Source organism: Sinohyriopsis cumingii, chromosome 1 (genome assembly GCF_028554795.1).
Source record: "Sinohyriopsis cumingii isolate HCF-2022 chromosome 1, ASM2855479v2, whole genome shotgun sequence".
Taxonomy (NCBI): Eukaryota; Metazoa; Mollusca; class Bivalvia; order Unionida; family Unionidae; genus Sinohyriopsis; species Sinohyriopsis cumingii.
This window is the reverse complement of record NC_142961.1, coordinates 180,589,076-180,612,392: the sequence shown is the minus strand read 5'-3', so window position 1 is coordinate 180,612,392 and position 23,317 is coordinate 180,589,076.

Here is a 23,317-nt window from a genome sequence, read left to right as displayed (position 1 = left end):
AGAATGCGATGTCCTCTGAGGATAGACTTTCTGGCGATAGGTCTGCTTCTTCGGAAAGAGAAGAAGAACTCTTTGGTGTCGATACGACAATCGACAAAGCCTCTGTCAGCTTCAGGTTCTTGTTGCTGCTGTTGTTGTTGTTGCTGCTGTTGCTGCTGTCTCTGAAGTCTGTACTTCTCTGTCCATTCTTCTTTTTCCCTGTTCATTTCTTCTCTGAAAAGCTCTTCTATCAGGTCTTCAGTGATTTTTAACATTCTCACATTCTCTATTTCTTCTGGCTTCGGTATCAGACTGTGTCTGACCCTATGCAAATTCACGTAGGCTTCGTTGAGCTTAGCTAGTTTGGAACACATCTTCTTAGGAGGATGAGTCGACAATGGATGGTTAGACTGGAAACAAACCGGTTCTTAAAGTTAAAGCGCGGACGTGAAGGAAAACATCCCCCACACGGTTTTCGAGTCGCAATGTACAGTGAGTGTCATGAGAGGGATAGTAAGAAGTCAAAGAGCACCAATCCAACATTCTTATAGCTAAACAAAAGACAAAGGCATTTTTTTCAAAACACAACATTTTTATTCAAAAATCACTTAACACTAACCAACAACAACTCTAACATTTTTAACAATAATCCAACACTATAACATCAAACAATTTTTTCAAATCACCAACATTTTTTTCTCAATTCACAATCTACTTTAAACAGGGCTGACAACGTTGTGAATGAAATTGTGATTTCCACTGTTGGAAATCATTAGGCCATTGATGGACACTACGTTTCCTAGCTTGAGACAAAAGATAAGCATAATGGTCACAAAACCATCGATCTACTTTCACATCATTTCTTGAAGAAGAACGAGGATCAAAATTAGTCACTAAATGTTCTAAGGAATAGCCCAGGCTTCGATGATGCAGAAAATACACGCAATATTGTCCACACACCAAGGAATCTGTGCCTTGTAATTTCACATTATTGAATCGGGTGGTCTGAGCATTTCTTCTCATAAAGTCAATGATATCGTCTTCCAAAGGGGGCAATCCGTACGAATCGAAATATTCCACACATCCTTCTTGAGGAAAGTAGACGGCTACCCAGTGGGTTCCTGGGAGATGACTGTCGTCCGTGTTGATCACGTAAGCTTGATGGTCTTGAGGTTTGCGATGAGGGAGTTCATCTTTAGCACAGACGACAGGATTCCAAGAAGCCGTATACGAACTGTGGTTCAAAAGGTAATAAAGTTCCCAGGTATCCATTGATTTGTGTGTGTTTTTTTTTTCTTTTTCTTCTTCACAGGTAATAATAAGTCGTCAATTCGATCCTGACTTTTTGCTTGAAGATGTCTGACGAATAAACGGTTATTCGTTCTGTTTCCTCACTCTGATTCAGGAGAGCTTCGATACGATGGATCTCTTGAGTGGTTAATGGTGGACAAGAATGTTTACGCAAGTCTTTATACCACTGATGCAACACGTCTTTGTTCGAGATGAGACTCCAAGCTTCGTCCAGATACTCGTCCAATTTTTCTTCTTGACTCAACATCAGGCATTTATCGTGTTGAATTTGACTGGGATGATCGTTTTGACATCCATAGCAATTTTTCTTGATCAATTCCGTCATTTTGTCGACCAAGTGTTTGGCAAAACAGGAGACTAAATGGGCTTCTTGTTCTGGCCATCTTGACTTCATCATGATCACTTCTTCTTTTTCCACGGTCTCCTCACATTTCATGTCCAAAATTTCTCCACTAGGTAAAGAGGGATAACAGTCTTCCATGGTTTCTAGTAATCCAGGATGACTTCTCTCAAACTGTTGATTTCTATCGTATTATCGAATTCTGCATACAGGATGACGTTCACCGTTTCATCAGGGTCTCGGTCTTTAAACTGAATTTCCACACCAATCTGGCCGGATTTTATAGGGTGGAAATGTCCCTCGTCGCTGCCTTGGTCTGGAGTGAAATCGAAAGCCCACAAAGCATAGCCTCCTGCATAATCTTCGTACGTAATGCCGTGACTGGTGTTGGTTCCTAACTGGCCGGTGGCTTCGTACAGGGACAAGTACGATCTCAAGTAATTCTTCTTGGTAAAGTCAGGTTCGAAAGGTCGGTTACACAAGGTTTTGCCATCGCGACTGACTTCGATTTTGGACACGCCAAAGTGTTGAAAGTAGAAAGGATTTTTTTCGGCAGCTCCGTTGAAGGCTGTATTCTCGGCGATACCACGATCAAACGTTTGGGTAACTGTCCTTGGAACAGATGATCTTCGATCATGGATCCCTGTCCCTTGGGAATGGTGAAGGTTTTCACTTCCACGCGTCGTATGGGATACTTGGCGGTCGTTCTGCTCAACGTCTGACTGATGTCGTTTCCCACTTTAGGTAACACTTCCACACGGCGTACGTAGAGTCTGGCTTCTTGGATTTTGGTTTTGTAACCGTCACTATCAGCCATCAAATGGAAAGCGGCACTGCTACGATTCAGTCTCAGGCGGACATCCACCCCGTTCAGCAAATACTTTTCTTGCAACCACATGTCCAAATGCAAACGATCCATCAGTTCTAAACTTGTGTCGACTCCCGTGATTCTCTTTCTTCGTTCTACAAATCCATCATTGTTGTCTTTCTTTTCATCAGTTTCCAATATTTCAAACTTGGTAGGTTCGTCAGCTTCCCATACCACACAGGCATTGAGATGAGTGTTCTTGGCATCTATTCCGTACGTCAAGAGATTTTCCAGGTAGGCACGATAAGGGTAAGTATCCATGCTGCTACTGACCAGTTTGTTATTCAAGTACAAGTCCACTCCACTGAACAAGGAATGCATGAAATTGTTGACGGGAGCTACTGCTTCATCGTCTATAGGACCTCCAGTCTTATCTAGAATTTTGACTTTCAGGTACAAGTAACTGCTATTCAGATCGATGTAATCTTCGGGCTGTCCTTTGATTTCAAACTCGATGGGAGCGGAATCGGTCAGTGAGGAGATCGTCATCATCGTCATCATCGTGGGGGGCATGGCAAACAGGTCCAGTTCCGTCTTGGAACAAGCGCAAGATTCTCGGTGCATCATTTTTTTGTCTCTTTTCTCAATAATCGAAAACGTCTAAGTCTCGAACGGTTCTTCTTTTCTTGGCCTTTCTCGCTTGAAGTCTGGTGAAAGGGTGTTTTCTTCGTCGTCTCTTTCTGCCTTGTCCTTGCTGAATGCCTGACTCGGTAGCGTGCAGGGCATTTATAGGTGTCTCTCGTTGGCCTAAAATGTCTTTGCCCGTTTGCAGCAAGATATTTTTGCCTGCCCTCATGAAGGCTTCTTTAGGGTTTTGTTTGTCGATGATGACATTTTGGAGAAATTCTTTGCCTTGCGTCAGTGCCGCATCTTTCAAGGCGTGCAATCCGCGTGTCACCATCGGTTTCAACACTGGGGCCACCGAACGAAAGGCCGATTTTAACATGTCTCCTAAGCCGTGTCCTCGCTGTCGAGCAACCCCTCGGTACACTGGATACATGACTTACTTACGAGTCGTGAGAGAACCGTTTTCGAAAATGGAGTTTCACCGTGACTTTTCCTTTGGTGAATGGAATATTTTGTCCCAGATCTCCTTTTATAGCAATGTTGACCGTGTCCAAATACGACTTGCTGACAGGCAAATAGTGAGGATGGACAAATTCGCGGTGGACGTAGTAAGTGTTTCCACCTTCCTCGTCAGCGCCCGTGGCAGAATCTACTTTGAAAGGAATGACACGCAGTAACGGTACGGAGGTGTGTCCCACCACGTTGTACTCCACCACATCGGAATACACGAACATCAAATTCAGTCCTTGGTTCAGTTCTACCGGGGCAGGAAATAACTTGCTAAAAGACTCGTTGTCGTAAACGATGGGTAATTCGTTTTTCTTGAGCATGGCCTTTCTCATGTCCATGTCTCCGCCCAACATGTCAAACAATTCAGGACAAAATAAAATGGACAGGATTTTACTTCGTTCAAATTTCATCAAGAAGCGACGAGCTGCTTTGTGGTACTCCATGGTGACACTTTTGTTGACATGCTCCAAAGCTTTCAGAAACACGACATTAAACCTGGAGGCTATGGTGCTGACCAAATGTTGACCACTAAAATAATAGCCTGGGGGAATGAACAAGTGATAGGTGGTGTACTTTTGATTTTGTGTACGGGTTTTCTTGTCATATTTGACATTGCTATCCATCCACTGTTGCATTTGCTCGTCATGAACTTCCACATCAAAAAAATTTTGATTGGGAAGGACATTGAGGACTTGGGGCGGGTGAATCATTTCTACTAAAGCCACTTCCCAATGGGCTTCGTGATCTAACTGGATGGCCTGAGGAAATTTGGCCGTGTAACAGCACAACGTGTTCTTGGAAAACACCTCCATGGAACTGTCACTGGGTAAAGTTAAGTAAAATTGGTTTTGGTGACTCATAATTCCAGAGTTCTGTGGCTGTCCGAGGGGTTACTGGACGTCAGAGGCGTGTCTCCGTCTAAAATGGGGTTCTGATTGTGGTTGAAGTGGTGACTGGCACTGGCACTGGACACAAGGTTCCCGGGATTCCCGTTCGAGGAGAATTTCAGGGAGGGATTAGGAAGCAGGTAACCGATGCAACTGCTCAACAAAATGGTCCACAATTGTTTGTCTCCTTGTTGCAAACTCAAATTGGCGATGGCTGCCCCGATGACACAATACACCACGAAGATTTGGCAGAAAAAGACGATTTGCGTTTTAGGCACACGTTCTCCACACCACAACCACAAGGGTTGTTTTTGTAAATCTTGCACAGAAGAACTAGGTGAAGGAGGAGTGGTCGACGTAGCTGCGTCTGCTGTGTGAAAGGGCATGATGGTCACTTCTTTTTATAGTCGATGACTTGCGAAGCGTCGATCCAAGAATCAAAACTGGGTGGATATCCTTTCCAAAGTACTTTCACTTCTTTGACACGTCGTTTGCCCACTTTACGGGTTCTGCGTTCGAGAATGCTTTCGATGTCGTACACGTCGTCTTCTTTTTTGGTGACACGTTGTAACTCGGGCAAATAAAACGTTCCTTTGAGCACTTCTCCGTTCATGTCTTCCAATTTATAGACGGCAGGATGACGGCCATGCACTCGTCCAGTGACGCGAAACAATTCGGTCGTCCAGTTAGGTAAGTAACCTTTGTCAAAAGTGCGTTTGGTTTTGCCAATGCGCACCCAATCTCCTACGGCCAACACTCCACTTTTCTTGGGGACAGCCCTCGTCGGGGACGTACCAAACAGACGCTCAAACACCAACACTTCGTTGTCGGGAGTCACGTCTTGCGGGGCACGTCCGATGCTTCGATGGTAAGATTGGTTGTACGCTTGCACCAGGTGCGGTAAGATGTCGATGTACTTCAGAGTGTGGTGATACGTAAAATATTTCCACATGCGTTCTTTCAAAGTACGTTGAAAACGTTCCACGATGCTGGCTTTGGTTTCGGGATTCTCGGTGGTAAAAAAATGAATGTCACGTTTCTTTAATTCTTTTTGGAAAGCTTGGTTCAGAAATTCGGTGCCTTTGTCCGTTTGCCATCGAAGAGAGTGACGGCCGCTTTGTTTCAACACCCGTTGAAGGGCTCGCACTAACTCGCTGCTCGATTTGGAAGTCAAGGGCACGACACAGGCAAATTTGGAAAAGACGTCGATGACACAAAACAAATATTTGTAGCCACGATTGTAGCTGGCCAAATGAGAGACATCGGCTAAATCGGCTTGCCATTGATCATCGATGCCTTCCACTCGGGTGCGACTTCTGGCAAGCTTGCGTCGAATGGGTTTGTGTAAAGTGTAGGTAGCTTGTTCTTGTAACCATCGTTGCACTTGAGGTAAACGGAGACTTTTCAGTCGAGTTTTGGCAGCACGATACAATTTTTGAACTCCTGCGTAACCTGCAGGATGGGAGGGATCGTAGTAAATGCTGGCTAAGACTTTTTCCATTTTTTTTGTGTTGGTTGGTGTGTTAATAAGACACCCACTCTTGGAGGATGCTACTCTTTTTCTCTTGGGGTACTATCTTGGATTGCAATGCTTTGCGTGTGCGGCCGGCAATAGGTGTTGAAGAGGAGGATGTCTGAGCGGGGGATATCGGTTCTTGTTTCACTTCTGTCTTCACTTCTGTCTTCACTTTCTTTTTCTCTTGTGATGAAGAAGGGGTGGCCATCATCTTTTTAATCCATCCAATTCTGGAGGTAGGTGGTGTTGTTAACTTGCGTACTTTTTCTGGTGGAGTTTGAAACCCTTCTTCTTCTTCTTCTTTTCCTTTTTCTGTCTTGGTCACTGGTACTGGTGGTACTGGTACTGGTACTGGTACTGGTGATGGTGCTGGACTTTTCATCAAGGTCTTAAAATCTTTTAGAGTGGGTAGAGCTGTTTCGTCTAAAGCTTTCTGGTGAAAGAGTTGCAGTCGTTGCAAGAGTTGACCGTACTTTTGCGATTTTTCTGTTTTGGACAAATCTTGGCGATCCATCAAGGACTGCAATTCGTGTTGTAACTGGGACATTTCGCTCAAATTGGGATTGGGAGGTAAATGCGGGGTGCGTTGTTCTTGCCACCGATGGTATTCCATCCATCGTTTGTAAGGCACTAAAGCTAGTTTTCGTCCTTCCATGGAGTTGTCAGGGGTCGATTCTGAGATCTTGGGACTTCCGAAGGCCTTTTTATCTTGCTCCCACTAGTCCTCCCAACATGGTTCCCAAGACTCCTTTCAGTATGGGGCCTAACAAGAGAGGCAAGATGCCTCCACGTTGGACCAACATCTTCTTTTTTTGACGAATGGGAATTTTCTTTTGAACCATTTGGCGAAGAACGTGACGATGTTTGCCTAAGCATTGTTTCTGGTGTTTGGACAAAGGGATCGTGCCTTTCAAAACGTTCAAACAACATTCGCACACGGTATCGATGACCTCTTTGGAGGCCATTTGAATGAGTTTTTTTCGTAGGGGTGGAGAAGCTTTGGACAGGACAGATAACATGTCCCCATGTTTGGCTAAACGTGGTGGCAGTCCTTTCCTTTTCTTTCCTTGGGGTTTTCTGGAGGGTGACATCTTTGAATCTTCAGGAGCACCAAAAAAACACTGATACCCTACTCGGTCACAGCCCTTTTTTATACTGGAACGCGTCGCCACTGATTGTCTTGACGTCGTATCAGTTTGAGGACAGGCATGACACGTCGTGCAGGGGTACGTAACGGACTAAATCGAGCCAGTTCTTGCTTGGACAAATCCAGTAAACTTTGTAACATGCCCGATCTTTCATGGACTTTGATTTTGGGAGAAGGTACTTTGTGAGCAGCAGCCACTGTCACTAAATTGGAGGGTCCTGCCACTGGGGAAGTTCTTTTGGGGGTCATCAACGGAGAAGTTCTTGGTGTGATCAACGTCTCCAAGTACTCTTCAGTTCCTCGTGTCATTAACGGAGAAGTGGACAAACGTGAGGATGCCGGAGACGCAGTCACTGCCGTGGCAGATCGTGGTTTGCGAGTGTAAGGTTGCGTCCTGGCCGAAGTGCCTCTCTTGCGACTAGTTTTCTTCTGTGGACTTTTCTTTTTCTGGGGACTTTTTTCTGTTTCTTTTTCTGGGGGCTTCTTTTCTTTTTCCGGGGTGGTGGTGGTGTCTGGTCAGAGGAGGGTCCTGCCACTGGAGAAGTTCTCCTTGGGGACCTGGTCTTTTTCTTCTTGGGGCTTCGTTGGACTTTTGTCTTGGGTATAACTTTGGGGGCATTAGGATCCCATCTTAAGAGTGAGCGAATGATGACCCCTCCTAGAGTACCGCTCCCTCCAGGTTTCAAAATGATTTGTTTTTTGGTTTGAGTGTCGATGCGGGGATCGGCCAGTTGGACCAAAGCGACTTTGTTTCGGTCGAAAAAGCGTTTGGTTTGATGAGGAATCTGAATGATTCCTTGGAGTAATTGACGTGCCGTCACCGTGAACCATCGTAAGACTTCTTTGAGACTAGCTTCTAAGACACGAGCTCGTGTTTGTGGATTTTTTTCTCGACTGATGCCATACGAATCAATTTGACGGGAAGATGCGACTGAAGGGACGTCATGTTCACACTGTGTGAGACAGACGAAAAAGGGTTTGAGGTTTTTATAGATTTTTTGATGGGGAGTGAAATGAAGTCGAGGACGGAGACGTGTACAGGACAGGCCCTCCGTCTTGGCACCAGTGGTGAAACAAGTGGGTACGAAATCGCAAATCCTCGGGGGTCGTAGGTTTCAAATCGACGAGTAAATAGGCGTGTGGCGTTTGAGTGGCATCGTCGTACGCCTGAGTCAGCCAAGGCGTTCCTAACTGTTTGGCTAAGACTTGCACTTGCGATTTATCTCGAGGGCTTTTAAACAAGACCACGTAATGCGCATTGAGACTGATGGTGCGATGGGCTTTACTTTGTTGAAACAAATTTTGGGTGATGTAAACGACACTGGCATTACGGTGATGCCCTTTGCGCGTGAACCACAATTTAATTTCTTCTTCGTCTTCTCCTAACATGTCGTCGAAAATGACCAAATGGGTTTGACGGGAGTCAGAGACGATGCCGTCGTCTTCTTTAGGAATGCCTTCCACAAACACGATGGAATCGCCTTGACTTTCTCACAAGAGGTTGTACGCCGATTGCCACTCTTTGTAACACCACACGATCCGTTGAGGTGGCCGATCGATCAAATGATATTTATGTTCGATGAAACGTTTGACGAATTCGGTTTTGCCTGAACCGCTAGGTCCAGCAATGAGCATGTTAAAGGGATGGCGAAGATACAAAGCCTCCCAACTGGCACGATCTAAGTCTTCGTCGATGACTTTGACAGTAGAGGAAGAGGGAGCAGAGACAGCAGAGGTAGCCATTGTGTGAGAAATGTCACTTGTGACACGAAAAACAAACAAGACAAGAGTTTATATACTTTTTCAGAACACGTTTATTGAATGTTTTTTTTTTCAAACATGAATACGAAAGACAAAAATACATAAAAGCCAAAGGCTTAAGTACAAGGATAAAAGGCACATGATAACCATGAACGTGGAATAAAAACAAGTGTCTGTACAACATGTTTTGGGTAATGTTCTAACCAGTTCTATAGTAGGGGGTAAGGTCACACAAGTGTCCTCCCGAAAGGGTCTTTCAGGCCTGTCCACGACAGTCCCGTCGTGGGTGACGGGTTCTTCACTAACACGGGTTGAAAAGTAACTTTTTTCCTTGAATAACTCTCGTGCATACTGGACCACCTCTTGGGTCCAAGCCAAACCAATCTGGTTTCTTCTTCGTCAACGACATGGTAAGTTACTTCAATGAACAATGAACTATCGATCTTGCCTAGGGTTCCTTTTTATATACAGACCAATACCGACGTGACCGTACGGCAACGTAAAGTGATTGGGAAGTCGCACTCTCTTCTGGTATACAATTTGATAGACTTTTTCCAAGGGTCGACTGACGATGTGGTGAGTGGGTAAACGTACAATCTTGTTCGATTGATAGGTGGTCACTTTAAAGTTTCCATCCTCTCCCGATTGCAAGGCTTCTTTCAATACCCCAAAGTTGACCACTCGACTGGTACGATGATTCAGAGTCAGTCCTTTCACTTTGCACGTCGTATGCACTTCTCCTTGTTCGTCCCGGTATTCGTAGCCGTAATTTTTGGGGCCGCCACTGACGAAACTTAGAATCTTGTCGTCGGGATGCTCGTCTGTCCAGGCTCCTAAACGGTCTCCTTCGATGTCAGGGTGATGTTGAATCGGGTGATGGATGTAAATGCAACTGTCCGTGTCAAAGTACAGGACGCGTTCCCCTAACAGTTCTAAAGCTTCGTACAATTTTAAGCGAGCATGAGCTGTCACGTAAGCCGCAATGATGACATTTCCAAAAGGGTCGTCTTGTACAAAGTCCAGATCTTCTTCGTAATTGACCAAGATCAAATCCTCTCGAACGACGTCCACGTGTTTCATGTATTTTGTTTTGTCGTGAATCATCTGGAAGTAGCGGGAAGGTTCTGTCAAATATTCCGTCTTGGGTAAACAGGGTCGTTGTGCCATTTTACCCCACAAGCAATTTAACATCACTTTGGCAAACGATCGCCTGCCTTTGTTTTTTTCGATGTGGTCTAAAGAGATGCCTTCTTGTTCGTAGTATTTCTCTTTGAATTGTATTTGGTCTTCGGGAGTGTGACACCAGGAAGGATAGCCGCTGGCTTCTTGTTTCAGTTTCAAAAAGGCATCCACGTAGTCGGCGAAAATGCCTTTCTGAGTAGGGTCACCCTTGTGGTACTGTTGTGTCTTGGGAAAGTGGCAAATTTCGTACACTTCTAACAGTTGGTATCCCATGTCCAGAGCTTTAAACAATTCCACGCTGACCCAGGTTCCCGTCAAGGCACGTTCTTCCTGGCTGTGATCCTGGTTGGTCGTGGTTGCAAGTTTCGGCACAAGTACGGCACAAGGGAAACATCAGTTTGCCTTGACAATGGTGAGGTAAGACGGGATGGTATAGGTTCGTGGGAGGCAAAATTTTACACTTGATCAAGCCTTCGTATTGTCGAATGTTTTTCAGGTCGATGTGTTCCGTCAGCAATTGCGGGTGCCCTACGGGAAAGCGACAATATTTGCACACGTAGGGATACAGCGAACACACGTCCAAGCATTTGATTTCTTCTCCTTTCTCTTCGTCGGCTTGGTACAGCAAACAGGTGGCATTGGTCCTTCCTCCGTACAAACTATCCCTCGGGTTCAACGGATCCATGAACTGGTAACTTTCCACGAGGCGTTTAAACTCGGGATCGGTTTTCAAACGGTGATCGTACTCGTGTTCCCACATTTCCACCACTTGTTATCCTTGCTGTTCTAACTTTAGGCGTCGCTGACAAGTGTCCTGGTACAAGTCTTCCATGGTTCGTTGCAAAAACTGATTTTTAGTGTCACGGTCAGGGTAACAGACGGGACATCCATGAAATAAGCAACCGTTAAACTCGTACACGATCTTGGGGTTTTCTAAGTCCCAGCCATCGACCGAATACGTTCCGATGGTCTTTTCGCCTCCTCCGTTGCGGGCATGCTGAATCCATTTGTCTTCCTTGTCGCACAAGTAATGTAACCAGCGTAGTGCTTTGACCGAGTATTGACGCTTGACATAGTGGGTCGTTTGAGGGCTGATGACAGCCACGGTGTTCTCAGGCATGAATCGTTGTCGGTACACTAAGGAACACGCTTTGGCAATGGTGCAAGCTTCTTTCAAAGGATCGACCCCTCCGTGTTCCATGAACAGTTCTCGAAATTTTCCACAGCAACGCCGTAAAATGTCCACGTCGGAACGACAATACTTTAGCATTTCTTCCTGAAAGTCGAAAGGGTCCGAGGCTTGAGTCTGGTACCAAGCGTAGAAAGCTTCTCGTTGTTCGGTACGCATGTTGTCGGGGTCGTAATAGTGAGCCTCAGGCAAATGGGGTAGAACGGCATGTTGATTGGCTTCCGTATTGAAAAAGTGTGGAAAGTACCCTTTAGCCATTTCTGTCATTCCAAACGTTTTAGGCATTCGACTCAAAGGCATGGCGAAATAGCTCATCGAATCTTTAAACTGTACTTGTCCCACTTGCATGAAAATGATTTTAGCTCCGTTCAAAGTGACTTTACGACGCTCGGTGCCTTGTTCCGTATAGTACCTCAAAAGAAACTGTCCATCGTATCCGGAGAAATTGTGAGCCATCACCGTGGCATGACGATGACAATCTCCGTAACGTTCGATGTCCTCTTGGCTCCACGTCTTGTCGATGGGGTCTAAGACCCATCGGGCAAAATCGGCTAACGTGTTCGGTCCCCGAAAGATTTTTTCACGCCCTCCAGGAATCTTGCTGCAGTGAGGGCAATGACTGAAGATAGGTTATTGAATGCACTTCTCGCACGCTCGATGAGCCACGCAGAAATTAGGAATGTGAATGCCGGTCTCTTGCATGCATTCGAAATCGAAAAAGATGAAATTGCCTTTCTTCTTGTGGCCGTCCTCTTCCTCTGGTGGGGGTTGGTATTTTTTGCACGTAACATTCGTGTTCCAAGTCCACGATGTGGTGACAAATGTGACATTTTTTCTTTCCTCGACATACGTGTGCCTTGGTACTATTGGTACGTATGCCTTGTCCACACGTAGGGCACAATCTCAGGAGTTGACAAGCACATTTCTTCTGTGAACCTTGTGTTTTCAAATGTTGCTGGTAACAGGTAGGGCTGACAAACGTGCGCAGACAAGTTGAACAAGGCACTGGTTCTTCGCTCAGACAGGGTGGAGAGGCCAAACATCCTGGGCATTTCCATCCACAAGACTTGTGTTGCTCTCGATTGTTATAACCATAATCACATTTCTCACAATAATAACCGTATCCCAGGAATCCAGTGATACTGGTAATGGTATCGAAATGTTCATCGTGATAATAGACATGAATGTATTTTCCGTCCTTAAAATCTTGGCCTCGAAACAACAGAGACCCACGCATTTCTTGAGGGTGCACTTTCAAGGTGTAGCGTGGAGCTAGGGCATCTTGCAATTTTTGCATCTCAGGAATGCCACAGGATGTGTCTTTGGACAGGCCAGCTTGTTGCAACAGGAGTTCTGCTTCGTTTCGTTGTTTGGCTCGGTCCGATTGTCGAATAGTTTTCCAGGCTCTTTTCCATTCTGTCGTGTCGTTCTTGTTGGCATAGGTTCGTCCCACCACGATGGCTGGAGCTAAACACATCTGGTCTTCAGGGTTGTTAATTCGGACGAGACTTGTTTTGGTGTTGCGAAGGTCGTCCACCAATAACATCTTTTTGCGTCCAGTCCCTTGAGGAGGAGAGACGTGGGCCATTTTCAGTGTGGCTTTACCATCGGTGATGTCCAACTGGTCATTAGATTGTTGTACGTGTTGAATCTTGTCCATGACTTTGGAAGGGGTTAGTTCTGTGGGTCTGCTAAACTCGATCCAAACAGGGGATTTCAAACCGTCGCGATCTATGGATAGTCTCAAGCGATCGTCTTCTTTGGCTTGACATTGTCGCTTGAGTGCGGTGAGCAAAGAATCCCACATCTCGGTGATAAACCCTTCTGCTTTCTCTAAGGGTACGTCGGACTTGAAATCTTTAAACTTCACCGTGTAGGTGTAAGCCGTGGTTCTAAATTTTCTAGAGGAGCGCTTTTCCGTCTCTCGAATGGAATAGTACTTTTCAGGGTTGACTAAGGGTGGTGAACTTGGTTTAGAGGGTTCTGATTCTGGTTCACTCATGTCCTCTTCAAAATCACTGGCATGAATTTGTGCCAAGATTTCGGCCCTGGTACGAGGCGATAGATCACGTTTCTGCCTCTTACTTTCTTCTTCTTCTTCTTTCTTCTCGAATGAATAGGATCGTTTCATCTTGAGTGCAAAACGTCAAATGACTCAAGTTTAAACACCATAGACTAATTTATAGTCATGACAAACCAGCGTATATAAAAGGGTGTGTGTCTTGTCCTTTCACTATTCATTTCACTCTCAAACAGAGCACAACGATGGAAGAGACTACCCAGATGGAACGTTTGGTCAGAGCTTTGCGAGGGGTCATTAGAAAATTCTCTTCAGACCAGCCTACGGACTACTCTCCTTCCTTTCGAGATAAAAGTCAGGATACTTGCTATATCTGTCAGAAGAAAGGGCATTGGTCTTCAGAGTGTCCAGACCGTCAAAAATGAAAAAAAACAGGGGCTAAAAAAGACAAAAGTCAAGATACCTGCTATTATTGTAAAGAAAAAGGACATTGGTCTCCAGATTGCCCAAAAAAGAAACAAGAGGAGTCAGAAGAAAAGAAGGATTCTTCAGAAGAAGAGAGGGATTCTTCGGAAGAAGAGAGGGATTCTTCGAAAGAAGAGAGGGATTCTTCAGAGGAAGAAGAGGAAGAAAGAAGACAATTCTATTTAAAAGAGGCAAAGAAACAGGAGAAGAAAAGAAGAAGGGAAGAAAATGAGGAAAAAACGGTGAAGAAATTCAAAAAACAGAGAGACTAAACAAGGAGAAAGAAGAAGTCAATGAACTTTTAATTAAAGTGTTCTGTTGTGAATTGTGAATTGGATTGTAACTATGGAGAAAAGAATACATTAATGATATAAGGTAAGTGTCTTTGAGTTTTGATTTTAAAATAAGAAGCTACACTCATTCACTCATACACAGACACGTACTATAAGGGTAAAATGGGTGGGGTTTATTTTTGAGTTATTGGCAAATTGAAATTGTATTTCTTTTCGAGAAATGTGGGTGGCCCTGTAAAGGGCCTTTTTTCTTTATGGTGTAGGAGTGAGTTTAACCAATCAACTTTAACTGCCTTAAGCCTTTGCCACGGCCAAGGCCTACTTCTGATGATTGGGTTGAAATCATTAAGGGTGGTACGATAGGCTTAGTCACAGGGTTGGCGTGTTTAGCTCGGGAAGGTCGTATTCTCTTCGGTCGTGATAAAGAAGTCTGATACATTTGTTTCAGACTTCTTAACTCCGCTAAAATGTCCAACAGTACCGTAGCCGTTTGATTTTCACCCTCTTGTTTCTTTGCTGCTACTTCTTCTTGCAGTTGTTGCTGTTGTTTTTTTCTTGCCTCTTCTTGTTGCTGTTGCTGTTGCTGTAGGAGAAAACCTTGTTCCGCTTCCTTTTGTCGTTGTATAAATTTCTCCAATTCTTCTTTCTGTCTCTGTCTAAAATTCTCCACTTGCGGTAATGAAGAATGAGACGAAGGTTCCGGAAAAAATTCTTGCGAGGTAAGAAAATCCACAAAATCCCAATGTACCTCTTCTGAAAGTAAGTCCGGGTTCCCTTGGGCGGTCTCCCCTGCTGGTGCACCCCAATGGATCGTTTTCTGAATTTCCGTCATGTTGAATCACTGTCGCATAGATTGACTGCACACAAGCGCTAGCGAATCTATATAGACCAACTGACGTCACAGACTAATCTTCGGATTGGATGCGGGCTGACTGAATTTTGTAACGCGTGTTTGGATTGGTGAATGAACTCAATCCGTTTCAATCCTACCTCTACCTATAAATAAGCGCAGTTCAGTGCATTGATTCACTTGTTCTCGTCGCTTCAAGATGTGGTCCGATGTGCAATCTTCTACGCTTGTGTCTTCCATGATGTTCCGGACGGACATACCGATGTATGTCCGATCCAAGTGGACCGTTGTCCACAGGACAAACACCAGCCTGTGGATACGTAGGATCTACGTAGAAAGACAAGGATGCCTCAAAAGAGTCCTGATTTACGGTCCTACAGTGAAACGCAGCCTAAGGACAAGAAGAAGACCAATGCGGTGCCCTTTATGTTAATGGATACATTAACATAAACCCAAAGGCCCTTTTCAGGGCCAGCCATATTTCTCGAAAAGAGAATGACTTTATTCAATCGCCTACCCCTTTTTTAAATTTAAATTTAAATTTAAATTTAAAAATTTTTTTTAGAAAATCCCATGTTCAATTCCCCTTGAGGCTAGATTGGCCCAGGGTTTTTCTCCATGTTCAATTCCCCTTGAGGCTAGAGTAGCCCAAGACTATTTCCCATGTTAAATTCCCCTTGAGGCTGGAGTGGCCCACGATTTTTCTCCATGTTAAATTTCCATTGAGGCTAGAGTGTCCCAGGGGTCTCTGTAATGCTAATTCCCATTGAGGCTAGGGTATCCCCATTTACTACTTATGTGTATTCAATTTGCATTATTTATTGCCTTTTTAATGGTTATATGCTATATACATTTGTATTTTGTACTTGGCCTTGTCCAAAATCAAGTTCACTGTGTACCTGACTAGGACATTGATTTGTAAACAAAATAATGAATAGCCAATAATTCTCTGTGAGCGTAGATTAAATATTAGGATCATTATCAATGGAGGTAAACATATTTTCCTTATTCTGAGTCAAGGACATTGGAATTCCCACGTGGAATAACCTGTTGTACCTGATGTTTCCCATGTTCTTTATTATAATTTTAGTAATAGACCTTTGCTTGTTGACAACTTGGAATGCTCTAGAAATAAAATTTTGACATTCGTCCTGGTTCTATTTTTGTGTCTTAGCTTTCTATATAAAGCTTTTTACTTGAGAAATTACTCATTCACGCATTTACATCTTTATTAGAATCAGTCTTATTGTTGTGTTCAGTATTTCGATTGTGTGAAATAATTAATTAAAATAATTAATCACTTGAAATATAAACTGTTCATCTATAATATTCTTGGACTGGAACATTAATTTCGAATTATAGTGATTTAGACAAGAATATATTTGGATTATATTATTGTCATACATCAAAAGACTATTAGCACACAGCCACACAACAGACCACTGGCACATTAACACATTCGAGACGACAGGCACGTCAATGCATTCAGTATTGGAATTTATTTGGAATATCACTGGTATTCAATTGGAACTTTATACATTTGGACTTGTGATAAATCTTTAACGGCTATTTGGAACTTAATTCACATTATTGTAAGTTATTTAAAAAGTTTCACTTTGTATTCCAGGGAAATAAATTATTTGAATTTTACAAAACTTGTTGTGTTTCGGTCTTTCTGTTACTTAGTTTAAGACCAAAGAACCATAAAAAATTAATATGATTGAATTTATCCCAGCAATATGACAAGAACCAATATGAGTCTATACAAGAGCTAATAAGGGTCAACAAAGATCTGCATGTTTCCTTGCTTCGTTTACCCTTTATTTGTATCACCTGGCTATAACAACTACCTTATGTGCTCTTCGGACTAAACGCCTGTATTTAACAAGCTCAATCCTGTCGTTGTTGACACATCGAGAAGCTTGTGATTGAGATGTCGATTGATAATGAGAGTAGAGAACCATCATACCATATTTAATGAAAAGTTGACAATGAGGGTATAGAATCCACATACCAAGTTTAATGTAATGCTGACAACGAGAGTAGGAACACACATACCAATTTTAATGTAATGCTGACAATGAGAGTAGGAACCCACATACCAAGTTTAATGTAATGCTGACAATGAGAGTAGGAACCCACATACCAAGTTTAATGTAATGCGGACAATGAGAGTAGGATCCCACATACCATGTATAATGTAAAGCTGGCAATGAGAGCAGAATACCCAAATACCATGTTTAATGTAAGCAATCTTTAACATCTCGAAACTACACTATTATCTTGCAATTTCGTACAGCGTTTTATTTGTGTTAAGAAAACGCAGACAATGGCTTTAAGAATATTTGGAAAAACTGCAACGATACTTTAGGAAGTGCAAAGAAAACAGTACTGTTTAAAGTAACAGTAATCTCTACGCCTACAGTCTTCTACGCTTGATTAAATTGTATATCGTTACCCTGTATTATTACACTCTTATGCTTCCAAATGGCTGTTAACAAATTGACATTCGTATTGATACCAACCATACAGTTTAAAAATTAACATTTTAAGAGCAACATCGCAAAGATTACCTATAATGCTACTTTAATCTCCACACTTTCTGTGTACTTCTAGGTAGCTCATTTTGCCCTCAACATAACCATTCCGTAAGGTTAGCTCAAATTACTTATAATGTTAATTTTAAGCTCCACGCTTTCTGTCTACTTCTAGGTAGCTCATTTACCCTCAACATAACCATTCCGTAAGGTTAGCTCAAATTACTTATAATGTTAATTATAAGCTCCACGCTTTCTGTGTACTTCTAGGTAGCTCATTTGCCCTCAACATAACCATTCCGTAAGGTTAGCTCAAATTACTTATAATGTTAAATTTAAGCTCCACGCTTTCTGTCTACTTCTAGGTAGCTCATTTACCCTCAACATAACCATTCCGTAAGGTTAGCTCAAATTACTTATAATGTTAATTTTAAGCTCCACGCTTTCTGTGTACTTCTAGGTAGCTCATTTACCCTCAACATAACCATTCCGTAAGTTTAGCTCAAATTACTTATAATGTTAATTTTAAGCTCCACGCTTTCTGTCTACTTCTAGGTAGCTCATTTGCCCTCATCCCGTAAGATTAGCTCAATAACCCTAGCTTCCTTTCCTAAGAGAAAGAAAATTAGACGACCTTTGTGAATGTCAAAAAAAGCCATTTAGGATCAAATCATGAACAATTAGCAATGGTTCATGTGCATCAGACAGGTTTAAATGAGAACAGAACAATGTTACACGGTTTAGATCATGCTATAATTCACGTATCGGGTGTGTAGTGGTATTTAATGTGAGGGAATATCGCAAAGACCTTGCGAGTCCTGCTATCAACAGCAATATATTCACAATATATGATGCCGCCCCCCCCCCCCCGCAACAAAAAAGGGTTTATGGGAATATCTTGATAATATCTCCCCTCCTAGGGGCTTATGGGAATATTTTGACAATATCTGCCCTCCAAGGGGCTTGTGGAAATATCTTGACAATATGAGAATATCTTGGCAATATCTGCCTTCAAAAAGCCTTTTGGGAATATCCTTAAAATTTTCATCTAAGTAGATATTTCAGAATTAGACATAACAATCGACATAACAGCATCAGACATTCATTGTGTTGAATTTGACTGGGATGATCGTTTTGACATCCATAGCTATGTTTCTTGATCAATTCCGTAATATGTTCTGCCAGGTGATTGGCCAAAAAGAAGACTAAATGTTGTTCTTGTTCTTTCGATCTGGACTTCATGACTATGTCCTTTTCGTCTTTGTCTTGGGGTTCAGCTTCCAAGGATTCCTCCCATTCCATTGCCAAAGATTCGCCACTATTGAAAGTAAAACTATAGGCTTCCATTGCTTCTAATAATCTAGAATGACTTCTCTCAAACTGTTGATATCTCTGGTATTACCGAATTCGGCATACAGGATGACGTTCACCGTTTCATCAGGGAGTCGGTTTGCAGACCGAATTTCCACAGGAATCTGGCCGGATTTTATAGGGTGGAAATGTTCTTCGTCGCTGCCTTGGTCAGGGTTCAAATCAAAAGCCCACAAAGAGCAGCATCCTGTGTAATCCTCGTACGTAATGCTGTGACTGGTATTGGTTCGTAGCTGTCCCGCGGCTTCGTACAGGGACAAGTACGATCTCAAAGTTAGGTTCGAAAGGTCTGGTACACAGGGTCTTGCCATCGCGACTGACTTTGGACACGCCAAAGTGCTGAAAGTTGAAAGGATTTTATAGTTAGGTCCCACTGAAGACTTCATTCTCGACGATACCAAGGATTAAATGTTTGGTTAACAGTCCTTGGAACAGATGATCTTCGATCATGGATCTCTGGTTAGTTGGAATGTTGAAGGTTTTCACTTCCACGCGTCGTATCGGATACTTGGCAGTCGTTCTGCTCAAAGTGTGACTGATGTCGCTTCCCACTTTAGGTAACACTTCCACGCGTCGCACGTATAGTCGTAAATTTCAGTCATCAAATGGAAAGCGGCAGTGCTTCGATTCAGTCTCAAGTGGACATCCACGACGTTCAGCAAATACTTCTCTTGCAACCACATGTCCTTGCAGGATTTTCTTTAGTCGTTCGTTGAATCACACATTATGGTCTAATTCTTTATCTGTAATCAAATCGAATTTACCTGCTGTGTCAGGTTTCCATAACACACATGCATCCAGATGTCTGTTCTTGGCTTCTTTTCCGTACGTCAAGAGATTTTACAGGTACGCTCGGTAAGGGTAAGTATCCATGATATTACTGATTAGTTTGTTATTCAAGTACAAATCCACTGAGCTGAACAAGGAATGCATGAACTTGCTGAAGGGAGCTACTTCCTCTTTGTCTATAAAACCTCCAACTGAATTGAGAACTTTGACTTTCAGGTACAAGTAACTGCTATTCAGATTAATGTAATCTTCGGGCTGCCCTTTGATTTCAAACTCGATGGGGGCTGATTCTGAGTCCTTAACAGAGGAAATGGGATGAAATTCGACCCATTGGGATTCTTGCATTGTCATCTGGTAGGCGGCATGGCAAAGAGATCCAATTCCGATTTGGAACAGGCACAAGACTCTCGGTGCATCATTTCTTTTTTCTCCCGATGATTTAATAATCAAAAACGTCTAAGTCTCGGATGGTTCTTTTTTCTTAGACTTTGTAGCTCTATGGGTATGAAGACTTCTGAAGGGTTGTTTTCCTCGTCGTGTCTTTCTGCCTTGTCCTTGCTGTCGCGTCAGGGAAGCAGAAATGCTGCCTGACTCGCCAGTGTCCAGGGCATTTATAGGTGTTTCTCGTCGACCAAAAATGTCTTTGCCCGTTTGCAGCAAGACATTTTTGCTTGCTCTCAAGAATGCTTCTTTGGGATTTTGTTTGTCGTTGATGAAATTTTGGACAAATTCTTTGCCTTGCGTCAATGTGGTATCTTTCAAGGCATGCAGTCCTTGTTTCACCATTGGTTTCAACACCGGGGCAACCGAACGAAAGTCCGATTTCGGCATATCTCCTAAACCATGTCCTCGCTGTCGAGCGACACCTTGGAACACTGGATACCTGATTACGTGTCGTTAGAGGATCGTTTTGGTAAATGGAATATTATGTCCCAGATCTCCTTTTATAGCAATGATGACAGTGTCAAAATACGACTTGCTGACGGGTAAATAGTCAGGATGTACAATTCCCATGAACATGATAGGTGCTTCCACCTTCCTTGTCAGCGTTGGTGGCAGAATCCACTTTCAAAGGAATGAGACGCAGTAACGGTGCGGTGGTATGTCCTACTACGTTGTATACCACTATCGGAATACACAAAGATCAAATTCAGTCCTTGGTTCATTTCTACCGGGGAACGAAATAACTTGGTAAAAGAATAATTGTCCGAAATGACTGGTAATTCGTTTTTCTTGATCATTGTCATCCTGATCTCCATTTCCCCACCCAAAATGTCAAACAATTCAGGACAAAATAAAATGGGCAACACTTTGCTCCCCTCAAGAAATTTCATCAGCAGGCAACGAGACAGTGGAGTGTCTAAAAGAGGATTGTTGCTGTTGTTGAAGTGGTAACTGCTGAGAGGGTGACTGATGTTTGACGCAAGGCTCCCGTTGTTCCCGTTCGAGGAGTAGTTCAGTGAACTGCTCAGTAAAATGGTCCACAATTGTTTGTCTCCTTGTTGCAAAATCAAATTAGCATTGGCTGCACCGATGACACAATACACCACAAAGATTTGGCAGAAAAAGACGATTTGCGTTTTAGGCACACGTTCTACATACCACACCTACAAGGGTTGCTTTTGCAGATCTTGCAGAGAAGAACTGGGTGAAGGAGCGGTCGCTGCAGTGGTAGCGGTAACTGGGACTGTGTGGAAGGGCATGATGGTCACTTCTTTTTACAGTCGATGACTTGAGAAGCGTCGATCCAAGAATCAAAACTGGGAGGATATACTTGCCAACGCACTTTAACTTCTTTGACAAGACGTTTTACTACTTTACGGGTTCTTCGCTCGAGAATACTTTCAATGTCGTACACCTCGTTTTCTTTTTGGTGACGGGTTGTAACTCAGGCAAGTAAAACGTTCCTTTTAACACTTCCCCCTTCATGTCTTCCAATTTATAGACGCTGAGATGACGGCCACACACTCGTCCAGTGACACGAAACCATTCGGTGTTCAACTTGGGTAAGTAACCTTTGCCGAATGTGCGTTTGGTTTTGCCAATGCGTACCCAATATCCTACTTTCAACACACCAATTTTCTTGGGGACAGCTATTGTCGGGGACATACCAAACAGGCGTTCGAAAACGGTCACTTCCTTGTCGGGAGTCACTTCTGGGGGGGGGGGGGCACGTCCGATGCTTCGATGGTAAGATTCGTTGTACGTTTGGATCAAGGGGGGTAAGTCGTCGATGTATTTCAGAGCATGTTGATGTGTAAAATATTTCCACTTGCGTTCTTTCAAGGTACGTTGAAAACGATCCACGATGATGGCTTTGGTTTCGGGATTCTCGGTGGTGAAAAAATGAATGTCACTTTTCTTTAACTCTTTTTGGAAAGCTTGGTTCAGAAATTCGTTTCCTTTGTCAATTTGCCATCGAAGAGTGTGACGACAGCTTTGTTTCAACACCAGTTGGAGGGTTCGTACTAATTCACTGCTCGATTTGGAAGTCAATGGCACGACCCAGGCAAATTTGGAAAAGACGTCAATGACACAAAACAAATAGTTGTAGCCACGATTGTAGGTGGCCAAAAAAGAGACATCAGATATATCGGCTTGCCATTGATGATCGATGCCCTCTACCCGGGTGGGACTTCTGGAGAATTTTCGTCGAATGGGTTTGTGTAAAGTGTACGTGGCTTGTTCTTGCAACTATCGTTGCACTTGAGGTAAACGGAGACTTTTCAAACTGGTTTTTCAGCACAATACAATTTCTGAACTCCTCATTAACCTGCAGGATTGGATGGATAATAACACCTTCTCCATTTTTGTTAATAGGTCACCCATTCTTCGCTGATGCTACTCTTTTTTTGTGTGGTATTTTCTTGGTTTGTAATGCTTTCTGTGTCCGGTGAGCGATAGGTGTCGAGGAGGAGGATGTCTCAACAGGAGTAATCGGTTCTTGTTTTACTTCTGTCTTCACCTTCCTTTTCTCTTCTGATGAAGAAGGTGTGGTCATCATCTTTTTAATCCATCCAATTCTGGATGTAGGTGGTGTTGGTAACTTGCGTACTTTCTCTGGTGGTGTTGTTAACTTGCGTACTTTTTCTGGTGGAGTTTGAAACTCTTCTCCTTTTCTGTCTTGGTCACTGGGGTTGGTGGTGGTGGTGGTGGACTTTTCATCAGGGTCTTGAAATCTTTCAGTGTGGTCAGAGCTGTTTCGACTAAAACTTTCTGGTGAGAGAGTTGCAGTCGCTGCAAGAGCTGACCGTACTTTTGGGATTTCTCTGTTTCGGACAAATCGTTGCGATCCATCAACGTCTGCAATTCGTGTTGTAACTGAGACATCTCGGTCAAATTCGGATTGGGAGGCAAATGCGGAGTCCGTTGTTCTTGTCAACGTGGTATTCTATCCATCGTTTGTAAGGCACTAAAGTCAGTTTTCGTCCTTCCATTCGATTTCAATAGTCACGTCTGGGATTTTTGGAATCAAGAGGTCCTTTTTATCTTCTTGGCCTCTTTTTATCTTGCTCCCACGAGGCCTCATACCATTGCTCCCAATACTCCTTTCAGCAAGGATGATAACAACAGAGGCTAAGCATTTTTTTTTCTGGTGTGTAGACAAAGGTATCGTACCTTTCAAGACGTTCAAACAGCATTCGCACACGGTATCGATGACATCTTTGGAGGCAGTTTGAATGAATTTGTTTCGCATGGGTGGAGAAGCTTTGACAGGACGGACATCATGTCCCC